Source organism: Camarhynchus parvulus, chromosome 11 (assembly GCF_901933205.1).
Source record: "Camarhynchus parvulus chromosome 11, STF_HiC, whole genome shotgun sequence".
In the NCBI taxonomy this organism is placed as follows: domain Eukaryota; kingdom Metazoa; phylum Chordata; class Aves; order Passeriformes; family Thraupidae; genus Camarhynchus; species Camarhynchus parvulus.
In genome coordinates, this window is record NC_044581.1 from 8,397,490 (window position 1) to 8,412,106 (window position 14,617).

Genomic DNA, 14,617 nt, shown 5'->3' on the forward strand with positions numbered 1-14,617 from the left:
GACTTGGATAGACAATTAAAGCAGCTCCATTTACAGCACTTCAGGAACATTCCTGTTTTTATACAAATGCTATCCAGAAACCTTGCAGCTCTCATTCACACAAGTGGTCCTGACAAGTGATCTTATTGAGGAATGCTAATTCAGTCCCTGAAAATATCAGTGTATACTTATAAGATTCATTGCTCTCAGAAGCTAGCTCCAAGTACAAATATGCCATCAGTTACATACAACTCCTGTGCTTTTTCTCTGCAAAAAAGTCTCCTTTTTTAAACAGAATTATAATTGGTTTTCTATCAGAAATATCTGTTAAAATATGAAAAGAAGCATTGGCTCTAGCAAGTGTTGTTTCAATGTTATGCAGTGCTTCCTGATTCTAAGTACTGATGTGATTCACAAAGGCTGGCTTTAGCTGACAGAGGCTGTAATCAGTGCAGGAAAAGAGACACTCCTCTCTGGAGGATGAATAACAGGAATCATCTCTCACCTCTGATTTTGAAGAGAGCCTACAGTCTGGCTGTCCTTGGCTGAAGCTAACCTTCGTGAGCATCCCTCACAATGCCCTAAGACAAGGACTTGCTTTCACTGGGAGAGGATGTGGGAGAACAAATTCTGCACATGCAAAACAGGCAGTGGTATTCTGAGAAGGTCATGTTGGGGGAAATGACATCTCGGGCAAGAATGAAACAGTACCTGAAGCAAACTCTGTATTTGGAGGATCAGTGCACTCACTTAATATCAAAATATTGTCTCGATGCTAAACCTGATCCAGGTTCAAAAAGCAAAAGAAAACAGTTCTGTAGAAAAGATCCATCAAAGGTTTTTAAATACAGAAAATGACTGCCTCTGGCAAAAGTTGTCCCCAGGTGACAGACTGCCAGGAGCATGAGTGCAGGAGGAGAGGCTGCAGTGCTCTCTCCCTCCTGGTGCAGCCTGCACTGGCCTTGGAGACAATCGAGAAGGCTGGGCTGGGCAGCTCATCAGTCTGCTGTGGTGTGCCACCCTTTCCTACTGAGTTTGGCTGTGGCCAGCAAATACCATGAAATTGCCAAGAGCAGGGTGTTGCCCCGGGAGCTGCTCTTGGCTGTTTCTCATGGCTTCACCAGGCAGCAGTGAAACTCCCCTTGATTTCAGTGATGTCAGAAACTGAGCATCTGGCCAGCTCAAGAGACTTCTACATAAATGACTAAAACATTGAAAAATGCATTGTCACAGCATGAGGAATTCAATTTCTGTAGTAGTCCAGCTTGTCTGAGATATATTTCATTGTTGCCTGGACCAGAAATTCCAAATATTGGCTGAAAATGCTTATTCTGTGGCTGAAGAAGCATTTTTCAAATGTGCTACATGAGTTTCCTGATGTCCTAACACAATTGTTTCCAGGAGGTTTGTGTGCTGGGGTGGGATCTTTGGCAACCTGCATTGATAGTTCACATGAGCATTAAGCTGGCTGCCACTTGCTTTCTCAAATTCATGGAACATTGTATTCTTTTCTTCACCTCATTTACTGCTGGAAAACAATTACACTAAATTTTTAAACACCTGTCCTATTCCACCTTTCAGCAGGAGGTGACATGAGACACAGGAAGTCCTATAGTTTGGTGTTCTTTTTTGGGGTGAACAGATATGTAAATATAAGTTATTAATATCTTTTTGATTTTTTAAAAACCTTTGAAAAAAGTAGATGACCCATTAGCATACACATAAGGATGGCATTTCTTTCTACCCTCTCTCCTTTTCTTTGCTTGATGTGAAGAACAAAGTAGGTCAATGAGAAGGGTTTTTTTAAGTATTGAAGATGAATGCGGTAGGACTTACCCTGTGTGCAGAGCTGGAAGTTGTTTGGAAGAGAGAAAATTCTGGCTGTATGCAAGTCCACTGCCTTCAACAGGCTAATGCCAAGGTAGAATTAAAATGTGTTTTCACTAAGAAAGAAAGGATCCTAGCAATTATTTTTTCTTCCTGATGATAATCAGTGGTCATAGAGGGTTTGGTGTGACAGCTGTAGGTCTCTTTTGTCCCAGGACAGCCCTGACCTGCACGAGCTGAACATCAGAGGCATATTTTGGAAAGCCACCTGTACTCCTGGCAGGAGGAGGGTGGTTCAGGAGGGGTCCCTGACAGCTCAGCACTACAAGTGTTATCAAGCAATGAAATGTACCTCCCACGCACATCAGCCCTGTCCACTTTAGTATGTGATTACAAAATAATCAAACCAAAGTCCAGCAAGGAACTGAGGATATATCCTGGGCAGTTTTGACATAAAAAAGTAGTGAGGTCATTTATTTCCTCTATCCATTGTAGCAAATGGGTCATACTGGCTGGCTGGCTTGGGAATAAATGCAGTTTTAATCTCTTAACCAAGTCTACAGGAGATCAGTCTCAGTGAATGCCAGCTAAATGAAGAGATATAATGGATATATTTGAGGAGAGAAAAATCTGCTTGCAGTGTGGCTGGGCTGCTCGGTGTGTGGGTTGCAGGGCTCACCCTCCATTCCTGTGTGCCCAGACAAGCCAGAGGATTTTGGGAATGACAAATCATGGTAAGGCTGCACAGTGGTGCACTCCTTGATCACACCATTCCAGGAGGAGCCCAGGAGGGCTTCTTGGGGTACCTGGTCACCATCCTGAGCCTTCTCTGACGAGCAAGTGGCTTCCCTGGTTGCTGGGTGATGGCAGCATAGAACAGCAGCACAAACACATGCTTGTGTTGCCGGGCTGGTCCAAGGCAGGGGCTGGTAAAGCACAGATCTCTGCCTGTTTTTCTCTTTCCAGGTAAGAAGTTCAGCCCCATGCCTTACTCTTGGGTCCTGGTCTCTGTTTAGCCACGGTGAAACTGCATTTTGTTTTCCTGTGCAATATAAGACAAAAAGGAAATTGGGCTGTGCATTACTACCAGGAGGGTCACAAAGAGGAGAGGACCCCAAATCCTGGATGTCCTCTGGAAAGTGGCTGCTCTGTTCTCTGAAAATCCTTTTCACAATTTCTGTTACAGTGCTGTGGATAAATACATCCCAAGTCCTCAAGCATTTGCTCAAGTTGCAGTAACAGGGAACGATGCAGGGAAGAGAAGAACAGAGCACTGAATCCTTAAGTATATAGAGAGTTATCAAGTGGTATCTAAGTTCCTTGGGTTGTGACCATAGCAGGACATGTAGGTCCCTACTGTCTCCCTCCTAAAATCTCCCTCTTGTTCCACTAGACACATAGGAAGAATGATGAAGTATGTCTGAATGATTTTTGGGATTGTGTGGGGCAGATGAAAGTCTAACAAAATTCATTACTTTAGAGAAATAAGTGAAAAAGCCTTATCTGAAGAAAATCTGAACCTGTAAAAATCAGGTGTCTGAGATCCTTCTCGAGACCATGTTTTACATTTCCTCTTTTCTTCCTGTGATGTTTTGTCTCCAGATTTTTTCTCCTTCTCTCTTAACTGCCTTTCCTCATTTCATTCCACACTGCTATTCCCAGGTTTTTTTTTCTTGCTCAAATTCCTGCTCCCTTTTAGAGAGCATGGGGGTAGCTGGGAAGATGTCTGTGAGTCACAGATAAACAGTCTCCACTGTGAGTAACTATTTCAGATCTTGCCATGCAATGACACAGGGTACTGTCAGTGCCTGTTAAAGAGAAACCCTCCTTTGGGAGCATGTCCTTGCTGATGAGGAAGTTTTATCTTCCAAATACCTTTTAACCTACACTTGAGTCTGCGTTTGCTTGTCTCAAGACAAAACTCAGTGGCTGCTGTTGGTGGTGCCAATGTGAGGTGACGTGAGCCTGTGGGTAGGGGTGCCCTGCTCTGGCTTTGCTGCTCTCTGCACTGCCAGGAAGCTCTCTGAGGGTGGTTGGACACGGTTTATTTGCACAAGGCTGGGTGCTGCAAGAATTACGCTTGTGTGACTTCAGCTTAGAGCAGAGCAGATCCTGGCAGGGGGATGTGTTCCCCACTCTGTGTTTGAGTGGGAGATTCTGGGAAAACTGTCATTATTTGGAGCAATATCAACACACTTGGTAGTGATCCCCCAGCCTCCCTCCATGCCTGTGTGACAGCCTGAAAAATGTTCTTTCTCATGTGACACTGCTCTGGGGCCAGATCCAGGGCACAGGAGGTGCCCAAGGCCTCCTCTTTGGGTTTCCCAAGGGGTGCTTCTTCTAGGATCACTTGGTATGACGAGATGAAGAGCTGCAGGTCTGTGGCATGCTGCCCATGTTCCCATGGCTGTGGCATTTCAGGAAGGTGCATCAGGATCTGCTTTGCAAGTTCTGCTTGCCAGGAGATTTTCCCTGTTGATGTCCCTGTGGTGGTGGCCCTGGGTGGGCACCATGTGAGAGCAGAGCTGTTGTTTCCTACTGGCAAAGAGCAACTGAGGCAGCTCCAGTCTGTGCAGTGCCTTTGCTGATACAAACACTTTTGCTTTTCCCCTGTGACAGGACAATCTTACCTTGGTTTGCTCGGCTTTATTGAGAGAAACAAGCTGAAGGGGTAGGAGTTATCTGAAACTCCCACTCATCTGCCTGGTACATTGCTTCTCTTGCAGAATGTTTAGCTTTCAGGCCATGGAGACTGCATCAAGCTTCATCAGCTGATGTTGAATGTTTTTGAAGTTTCAATTGCTTCCTTGCCCGAGATGGAGCTATCATTTTTATTGCTTTGGTTGCTTAGGCAGGGAAAGGGAAAGATGAACAAATCAGTACAGCCCTCTTGAATTAGGATTGATTTTCATGAATTCTTCTTGTTGATTTTGAAACACAATTGTTTCTAAAACATTTAATTGATTGAGGTGGTTTTTTTTCTCCATTCTTTTCAGCAGCATTTGTCCTCAGCCATTTGCCACTGCTGGGAGAGGAAAAAAAAAAGAAAATAAGCTCTGTGTGAGATCAAGATTTCAACGCATTACACACCAAAACATTTGTTGCTATTTACTTTTAAAAGTGCCCTTCTGAGGCTGCACAGCTACAGCTGCCATCTGTTCGGGATTACGCTTTGGAACTCCTGGTTTCTCTGCAAACCTCCTGCCTGGTGCTGCTCTGCGGGCACAGGGAGGAGGTGCTGGGGACAGGGCTGGCTGCAGGGGAGCAGCACCTTCACAGCTGGATGTGGTCAGGAGACCACCAGGATGGAAGAAGATTGCAGTTAATGAAGGCGACTCCAGAGTGTTTTTTCCAAGATTCAGGGAGATAATCATTAGGTGCTTGTTGAAACTCCAGAGAGGGCCGTGCCAGGGGTGCTGCTGTACATCTCCTCTGTTTAGTTAGGCAGCAGGGGATGTGTCCAGAGTGTGCCTGAGCCCCTGGAAAAGCTTCTGCCCAGCTCAGCTTCTGGGCTGTGTCATGTGGTGGCAGAACAGAGTTTTTCAAGGTGTGGGGAAAAACATCATCCCCTGAAGTGGCAGGAGCATAACTGTCTCCTGGAGTCCATCTCTTAGGCAGGGTGAGTAACTTCCAGTGCTGGAAATCCCTCACAAGTGTGTGACAGCATGAAAAATGCTTTTTCTCACACAAGCCAGTGTGCACATCAGCTGGTGAATCAACTGAGGGAGGTTTTCTTTAGCAGCCAGTGCAGGCTGTGTTTAGATCTGTGTTTTGGGAATAAAGTGCTTTTCCAGTACAAGAAACATGAGGTTTCATTGTGGTGTGGTCTTTTGCTCTGTTTTCCAAAACAGGTTTGTGGATTAGGTCTAAGAAAATTCCCTGGGATTTGTTTGGCAAGGAAAATGGTGGAGCTCCTGTTGCCAGATGTGCAGGCCCTGCTCTGAACTCACAATTTGCAGTGGCTCCAAGAGCCTTCACTAGTCCCTCCAGGTGGTGGGAAGCTGGAGAGTCCCAGTGACCAGCCCCAAACCCAGTGGAGATGCAGGCACAGCATTTTCCTCCCTGCTTGGATCTTGCTCACAAGCCCTGATGGCAACAGATGCTAATTATTAACATAACAGTTGTCACCTTTGTGGCTGGAACTACTCTCTACACGTCCCTGTACCCTCAGCCCATCCCAGCTCCGACATCACTGATGTAACAAATGGTTAAACTACACAGGAGCCTGAAGATGGGTCTGTGTTTACCAGCTTTGCAAATCAACAAAATGATGTAATAAGGGCTGAAGGCAGGGTATTGCTTGAGCCTGCAGTGAGGGAATTCTGCCGGGCTGAAAGGGTCCTGCTTTTTGCAACATGGGCTTCTGAGGCCAGCTTTATGAAATTGCTCAGAGACATGAAAAACGAGCAGTGTTTTTCACAAGTATTCAGCAGACAAGAATTCTTCTTGTGCCAGTGCTGTGCATATGAAGGAAACTTGTTTCTCTGGGCCAGATTCTGGATGATTTTTTTTTGCATTTTTTTTGTCTTGTGGGCTTGGATATCTGGGGAAGGTCTGAATTATGGAGACTACAGTAATGCTGTTCCTCTGGGTCCCCAGTATATGCTCTGAGTCCCCAGTACACTTTTGCTACAGTGGCTAAACGGATCTGCTTTTCTAGATAGTCTCTTACTCAGATTTGTAATTACAGCCAGAAATAATAAATTTTTTAGAAACTGACAGAGTTTAACCTCCCAAGTGGTGAGCAGTTTTTAAAAATTGCCCTGCTGCTTCTCAGTGACTTGAGTAAATTAGAGAAATAGATCCTCTCGTGTGCTTCTCCTCTATTTACTTGACGCTTCTGCTGCCCAGAAATTATTTGCACAGCTACTGAAGAGGCAAGCCAAGACAGCATCCCTGTTTATAGCAGCACTGCCATTTGGAGGATCTATTCTTGCTTTGGGTCACCCTGGCCATGCAAACTCCAGCCCCCCGAGCAGCACAGTGAGCTCAGTGCTGGCACTTGCCATTCCTCAGCCAGCCCAGGGAAGACGGTTTGGGAGAAATCAGTGTGGTTCTGTGGCTTGATTCTCAGCTTTCAGTGGTAAGGAGCTGCTCTACATTTGGTGTGCACAGCACAGCTGCTCCAGCAGAGCCCTGGGATGGTCTCATCCAGTTATTTTGCTTCACATCTCAGATTTTTATGGGTTTCTCACTAGTCACTTTACATAAGCAAGGTTAGTTGTGTAGAGGTTTTGCACTTGCTGGACCCTGCTGACTCAGAAAAAAGTTTCTATGAACTTGGTGCCAGGTTTGTGAGGAGCTGGGCATGGGGAGGAATTTCTTTGCTCTTTAAGTGGCCAGATAGGCTGTGCTGTGATGTGCAAGCATTTAGCAGATCTATTCTGGAACTAAACTACATGTTAGACCTTTTCATTTCCTATAGAAGTGTTTTCTCCTTTTTCCCCCCTTGGTATCTGGGTCAATAGGATCTGGACTGAAATCGTGCCAGTGCTTTTCCAGATAATATCACCAAATGCAGGGGAAAGGAATAATGCACTTCCTGGATGGGTCCCTGGGGGCTTGCAGGGCTTCTGGTGACTGCAGGGATTCTGGCTGTGGCCAGAGAATGAGGCAAGAAGCATCTGGACAGCACTGGGCTGGGAAGGCAGTGGCCAATTTTTTCTTGGACTAATCACATCAGGCAATGGAGCCAGCAGCAAACTGTGTCACGAAGAATGTAAAATATTGGCAACATCCCAGGCCTTTCCATTAGGGCTGGATTTCCATCTCATCTCCCTCCTTCCTCAAACTGTGTTGATGCTATTTTTCCTTGAAGAATTAAAGTATGTCAGATTCTGGCTTCTGTCAGGTCACAGTGTTGTCAACTCAGGCGTCCTGCCACAGCCCAGTAGACTCTGCTCTCTAAGGTTACAAAATCAAGGCTTGAATTTTAATAGAGAATGAATCTTTTCAAATTCACCTTTAGCCCATGCAATTCTGACCATCTCCACATTCATATTGTGAGTGGGTTTTATAAATTTGCTGGAAAAAGCAAGGGATAGTTTGTATCCTCCTTGCTGGAAAGCAACATTGTTTAACCCTTTAGGTCTGATACCTGTGGCTGGAGGGAGTGGGATTGGCTTTTGCTGAAGGCTGGGGTTAAATTTGAGAGGCATGGGGGCTGAGACACAAGTGTGACCTTTCCCTGCCCGGGTTTCCAGCACTCCAAGGGTGACCAGAATCGTGGTTTGCAGCCTCTCCAGTGCTGGAAGGGTGGGCTGGCAGACCCTACCCAGAGCCTTCACAGAGCGGCCTGCAGCACTCAGTCCCAGCATCAGCAGCATGTTCAGATTCAGAGCTGCTTTTCCACTGCAGCCTCTTGCTTAAGCCCAGGATTCAGCAACTCTTTGGACAGAGATCAAAGGCTTCATCAGGGAACGGGGGTGCTGCTGCTTCTGCTTGGTCTGCAATCAAAAAGACACAACCCATCAGCAGCTCTTGTTGACAGGACACGCAGGGCAGTGAATCCCTTCTTTCTTCCAATGCTTCAGAGGTGGTTTTGATTTTCGGATGCGTGATTGTGTTCCTCGGCTGTCAGGCTGTGTTTAATTATTTAATTAGTCATGCAAATTTCCCTGGCATTTTTGTACATCCAAGTTGTTACTCTAGCAATTAAAAGGCTGCTTTGATGAGCTCCTCTCATGGTGCGTGGTGCAGCAGAGCCTGCTCAGCAAGGTTTGGATGGGGTGGGCGGTGCAGTGATGAAGGAGATTTGCTTTCTGGCTCATTGAAGGACCATCAGGGCTACAGAGAGGAGAGATCTGCTCCTGGCAGTGGAAGTCTGGTGATCTCCAGACCTTGGGAACCTGAAGACACCAAGCAATAGCTAGTCTTTGTTGGAGTGAAATGTTGGCCTGGGGCAGTGCATGAACTCACCACTTCAGTGTTACTGGTGGCAGTAAAAGTCCCCTGGAGTCCCTCAGAGGATGCATCATCAACCACACATCTAGGCAGAAACCTCCCAGTTTCCCCTCTCAGCCTCACAGGGAAGCAACAGGAGGAAACTTTTGATGGGCAATGAGCTTCTTTGAAGGAGAAACATCCAGTGCCATGTTCAGTGGTGCCTGCGGACCAAATTGTACATATTGTGTGAATTGGACAAAAACTGCCCAAGGTAACTGGAAGAGCGAGTCCTCAGGCTTGTATGATGGAGGCAATTATTTTCTAGAGAGTATGTGTATGATATGTGCTGAGCTAAGAAGCAGCATCTGTAGGTTCCTCCTCTGCCAGGGGAACTGGTGGTGAGCAGGATTCATTTCCAGTGGCCCATGTGAGCACTGTGGGAAGGGAGGTGGGGATGGTGTCACTGCGTGGGAGTGGCTCATTTTATGGAGTGTAAGTGACTTCTGTAGATGGGTCCAAGTGTTATGACCCTACAAAGCCTTGAGGGTAAAAACATGTTTTGTTGGCTCTGGAATGGCAGGAGAAACCCTTGGGAGAGAGAGTGCTTGAAGGGCACAGCCTGGTGTCATGCTGGGAGCTTTCATTCAAACCAGCATTGGTGGGCTTGAAGTGAGCTCAAAAGCTTTGGTTGTTGGTTCTTTGGAAATCCATTTATCCTGCCAATCACCCTCCTAAAATTAGGTTTCATTTCTCAGCCCTTAATTGTTTTACTTTGTCAAACATTGTTTGATGGGAAATCAATCTTAGTGTTTTTGCTATTGCTTTCTCAAGGAGGCCTCCCCTTTCTCCAACTTGTTCCATTAATATTTATTGCACTGGAAGGTAGGATCCTGAATTAAAGTTTCTATTATTTCCCCATCTCCCTGCTGCTTTCTCTGTACTTTTGATCAATGTTCAAGTTGCTTTGACTCTATAAATTCATTGCCCTACATTTTCTCTTGCAGCCTCTAAGCTGCAGCTGTATTTTGCTTGCAGGTCTCCTGAATCCACATCTCCTTAGCGTTGTCTTCTTCCAGCCTCTCTTGTCTCTGGCTCTTTTAGATCATTGTAAGGATCTAAAAGCTGCTTTGGGACCTCATTGCTCACCACTGTAATTAATGCTGCATTTCAGCCCTCTCAGTGCTGGGGGCAAGCTGGGGCTTCATGTTGGAGGTGGTGAGGAAGTTCTGCACTGGGGAGGCAGCAATTTCATTCTGTCCCCACCAGGCATGGTCACCACTGGGCTGGCACCAAGGCTGGTGTGTCTCTGTGGGGGCCTGGCCTGCTGTGCCAAAGCCAAATGTAGACAGAGGGTGGGTGGCTGGAGGGAGCTGGGGAGGCAGCTCTGCTGGCATGGAGCTGGCATGGATGCTTCAGCATGTGAGCAGCCACTTTGTGCCTCTGCCAGGGAGGTGCTTGATTTCTCTCACTGAGAATGAGACTTCCTTCCTCCTGGAAATCCTGCCTGGGAAAGCAGAGGAATGAGTTACATGAATCTGCTGGGAAAATTCACAGAATAGAAAAATACTGTTTCTGTCTCTTGGAGCTAAACAATCCAGGAGCCCAGCGGTGGGCACTGGCATGGGCTTGGCAGGATGGGCTCTGCCCCAGAAGCTGCAGCCCTGGATGAGCAGAGCTCTGCAGTGCAGGGCTGGGAGGGGAAGCTCCCCAAAGGCAGAGTTCATTCTGACCCAGCCTCTGCCTTTTGGGGCAGGGGAGTAGAAAAGATGCTCTGGGGGGAGAATGGGCTGTCATATTAAAATAGCAAATGGCTTTTGCAAGCTGGCTTACAGAGGAAAGAGGGTGTTGCTGGCAGCACAGGAGCTTGGCCTTTCTCCTATCCCAGCAAGCCAGAGGGTGAGTGCTCATGCACTGCAGCTCAATGGCAGCAGGTGAGTGATGGGAAGTGGCTTTGTCCCCATCTTCTCTCATCATCCCACACTCCAAACCCCCTACAGTCCCTACAATGGGTGCTCCAGCAGCACCCAGGGGTGCTCTGACCATCCTGCAGCCCTCAAGGAGGGGATGTTGTCACCCAGAAGCCTGGGAACACCACAGGGCTCCCAGCACAAGGGGCAATATGTTGCAATGAAATAACATTTTATACAATTAATAAAGAGCAGAAGCTCCTCTGTTTGTTACATGAGGCCAAGTACCAGATCACTTACTAACTGAGCAGAGACCAAGCACAAGAAGAGAGGGAAGAGGAATAATTCAGTGATAGTTTAGCAGAAAATGATTATTTATTTATGTTTATGGCTGGTTCCCACATCAGCACGTGGGTCAGGGTGGGATGTGCCCTGTGTGCTGTGTTTGGCAGAGGACCAGAACCCAGTCCCAGCCCAGGGCTCTCCTGCACACTCTGGCAGCTAAATGAACATTTAGAAAAAGGAACTTTGGGCAAGTCCTGGAGGGAGATGGTGTTTGTGCAGCTCAGTGAACCACTGAAGGCTGCATGGATGGAAAACCAGGACAGAGGAAAACACTGACATTAGAGTCAAGAAATCACCTACTCTGTACCAACTTGCTCAGCCCTGGCTGTATTAAAAATACATTTTCTTCCCATCTGTCTCAGAGCTAAAACCCAGCCTTGAGGAGACAACATGCCCCACTGTGGCTGAGGGTGGGACCTGGTCCCTCGGGGTGATGTGCAGGACCTTTCCCTCCCATGCTGGATGCAGAGGGCACATCTCCCATGAGGACCCTGTCCCAGCTCAGCCCTGGGCAGCACTCAGGGGAGCTCAGGTTTCAGCCCCTTGGTTTGCTGATCAGCGCTTTTGGCTGCTGCCACTTCCTGCAGCTCATTGTCTGGCCATGCTTCCTTCCTCGCCGGTCCAGCACCGCTGGGAGTGGGATCTCCTGGCTGGAGAATGAAGGATCATGCTCCCAAGTGCTACCCCCATTTTCAGCACATCCCCTTCCCCATCCTGCCACAGCAGCCATTTCCATGTAAGGCTACAGAGGAGGGGAGAGATGCTCCCTCCCTGCCTCTCCTCTTGCAATCCTTAGATCCACTGGGCACTCAAAATCCACCACCACCTTCTGAATTAATCCTAAAATGACAAGCTAAGTTGTGGCACCATCTGGGAGAAGCCTGCTAGGACACCCTGACCAAAGTGTCTCACCTTGACAACTCCCTGGTTTTAGGCTCTGATTATGTAGAAATGGGTGTTTAGGAGAAAATGTTCTTCAAAGGCTTTTGTGTCTTATGGAAATGGAGAGATAAACAGAAATTACTTGAAATGTGCTGAATGAATGATGGATGAAATCTGGCTTGGTCCAACTGGTAAAGATTTTATGCAGAACATAGTCTAGCTCATTGTTGGGCACCTAAGCTTTGCTCAACCTCAGATTTACAGAAAATAATTTTAGTCCCATTAAAATGTGTCCCAACAGTCATTCAGTCTCATCTGTAAAAGAAATTGTACCTTTCCCAAGGCCAAACAGATCTCATTTGTGCTTCATTTGTTCAGCCCATTTATGTTTCTTCTTTGTGTTGCTTCCTTTCAGCACTGTTTGAATAAACCAGAGCTGAATTATATCCTGGAAAGAATGCAATTGGTCAGTGGAAATGAGGAGCAGAAGTGGATTATTTGGATAAATATTCATTCCTAGAGGCTTTTGGAGGTAGCAGAGCTTCCAGGGAATCACATAGTCTTGTGGAGGATGGGGTGAAGGCTGGGTCTGAGCAAGGCTTGGGATAACCTCTCCATCCAGGACAGAGCTGCCTCTCTTGGGGGCCCATTTTATCCCCATGAGGTGCCTGTTCTGACCACATTTCCTGTGTCATTTCAAGACCTGTCTTCAGCTAAACCCTCCTAACCCAGCTGCTCACAGCAAGTGCCTGTGCTCTGGCAGGGCTGGCAAAATGCTTGGCCATAGCTCAGCGTGGCTGTCCCTGCTGCAGCAGTGCCAGTGTGTGCTGTGTGGTGCAGGGATACTCAGGGAGGTTCAGCTCCTCCTGCTGTCACTCACCTGGCAAAAAATGCTTCACTAATCCAGGCTGACTCATGGCCTTTGGTTTGTTTTTTTTTCTAAAAAAACCCAATAAAAATTATCTACCTTTGTTCATCTCACCTTGGGTTTCTTTTTCTGTTTTTTCTCACCTACTCCTCCCTCTCCTCCAGCTGCACTGCAGTTTCACTAAGGTAGCCCAGCTGGCCCTTCCAGACTGCAACAAACCCCTTTTCAGAAAATAAAGGGAGAGATTTTATTGTATGCCCATTCTAAAAATAAAACAGTTCTGTATTTCTAGAGCATCTTCCAGCTGCTTATTTCAAAGATCCTTGAAATTCTCAATTAGTGAAGCATCCCAGCTCCCTCGGGGAGGAGGCCCTGGGTATTGTTGTTGGTGCACCCTGTGAAGGAAGGACTGTTGCTTGTTCTGGGCTTTGCTCAGTCCCTGAAACTGTGAGCTCCTGCATGACAAGAGGGAATATGAGGGGATTTGAGGCCTGGCTTGCTGTCTGCCAGATCCCAGCAGGAGAAAAAATTCTATTTCTTGTTCTAAATTAGGAGATACGGTCCCATGCAGTCCCTGTCTGTATTCTGCTTCCATCTTGTATCCCAGTTGCAAGAGGCAAAATCACCTTCTTCCTTTCATTTTTATACAGCACTGTGTGCAGCCATGACTTAGTCCAAAATCCCCCTAAATCAGAATATGTTAAAACTGAGGGGTTTTCCCCACAACAGGCTATGTTACAGTGGAAGAGGGAATGATTCCCATGTCAGGTATGACAGAACAATAATCCAACAGCCCAGTGTGCAGGGTGGTGCAGACACCCAGCCCTACCTCAGGCTGCCCAGCTGTCCTCCCAGCAGCACATCCCCGCGCAAACAGGAGGAAAATTTCAGCATCTGTGTGAAAGCCTCCAGCACAACCCCATGTACCGAGCAAGCTTTCAAGGCCTTATGTTTTTTTTCATGAAGCATCCTTGAAATATAATGTTCCTCATGTTAGATGCTTTTTAAAAGCTTTTTTGCTTGCTGGAGGAGCGGGGCAGGAGCAGCAGCTGGGCTCTGTGGCTGCCTCACCCCGCGGCACAGCGCTCCCAGCCCGGAGCATCGCCCCCGTGTCCTCAGATGGAACCCAAGGCAGGAAGAGCAGGAATGGGAGAGAGCAAACCAGAGCCCTCAGGGCCTCTTCCCGGCCTCAGGGAGGGGAGGGATGGGGGAGGTTTATTTTGGGAGCTGTGGCTGCTCTTCCCGGCGCTGGCCATGGGGCAGCTGCGTGCACGAGCTCTGCCCCAGCTCCTGCTGGTGCTGCGCTTGTGGCAGGCTCAAAACTTGTGGGAAAGGTCGGCAAGGGCAGAAAATGTAGAATTTTACTTTTCTCCACCGATACAATGTATAGAGAACAAGCTATTTTTTCTTCTAAACACACCCCCCCCCCTACCCCAATGAGCCAAACTATGTTTGAGTTACACCAAACGGGTGGGTTGAAACTTGTTGATCCTTCTTAGCAAGAATGGCTTGCAGTCCTTTGGGGGCCAGGGTTCTGTGGGGGTCACTCCGTGTTCCTGGCTCCCTGCAAGGGACATCTCCTGATGCCCCTGGCACACTCTGCTAGAGGGGGTGGGAGCAGGGACTGATCCTCCCGGGCAAAACAGGAGAGGGGAGGAAAAAGGATGCTGAAGCTTTTTATGTGGTGCACAATATCCCTGAAGCCCTCAGATGCTGTTTTTCAGAGCTTGGAGCCCTGTTGAAGTTTTCCCCATGGTTACAAACCCATGCTGCCAACTTCATTGCTTCTGTGCCTGCTGATTTCCAAAGGAGCCAGCACAGTCCTGCAGCCCACAGGACCCACGGCAGAGATGTTCTGCTGGCATGCACAAGGCTGTGAGATCCCCACAGCCTTTGATATCCTCACTCCTGCTTGCAGCTTTTT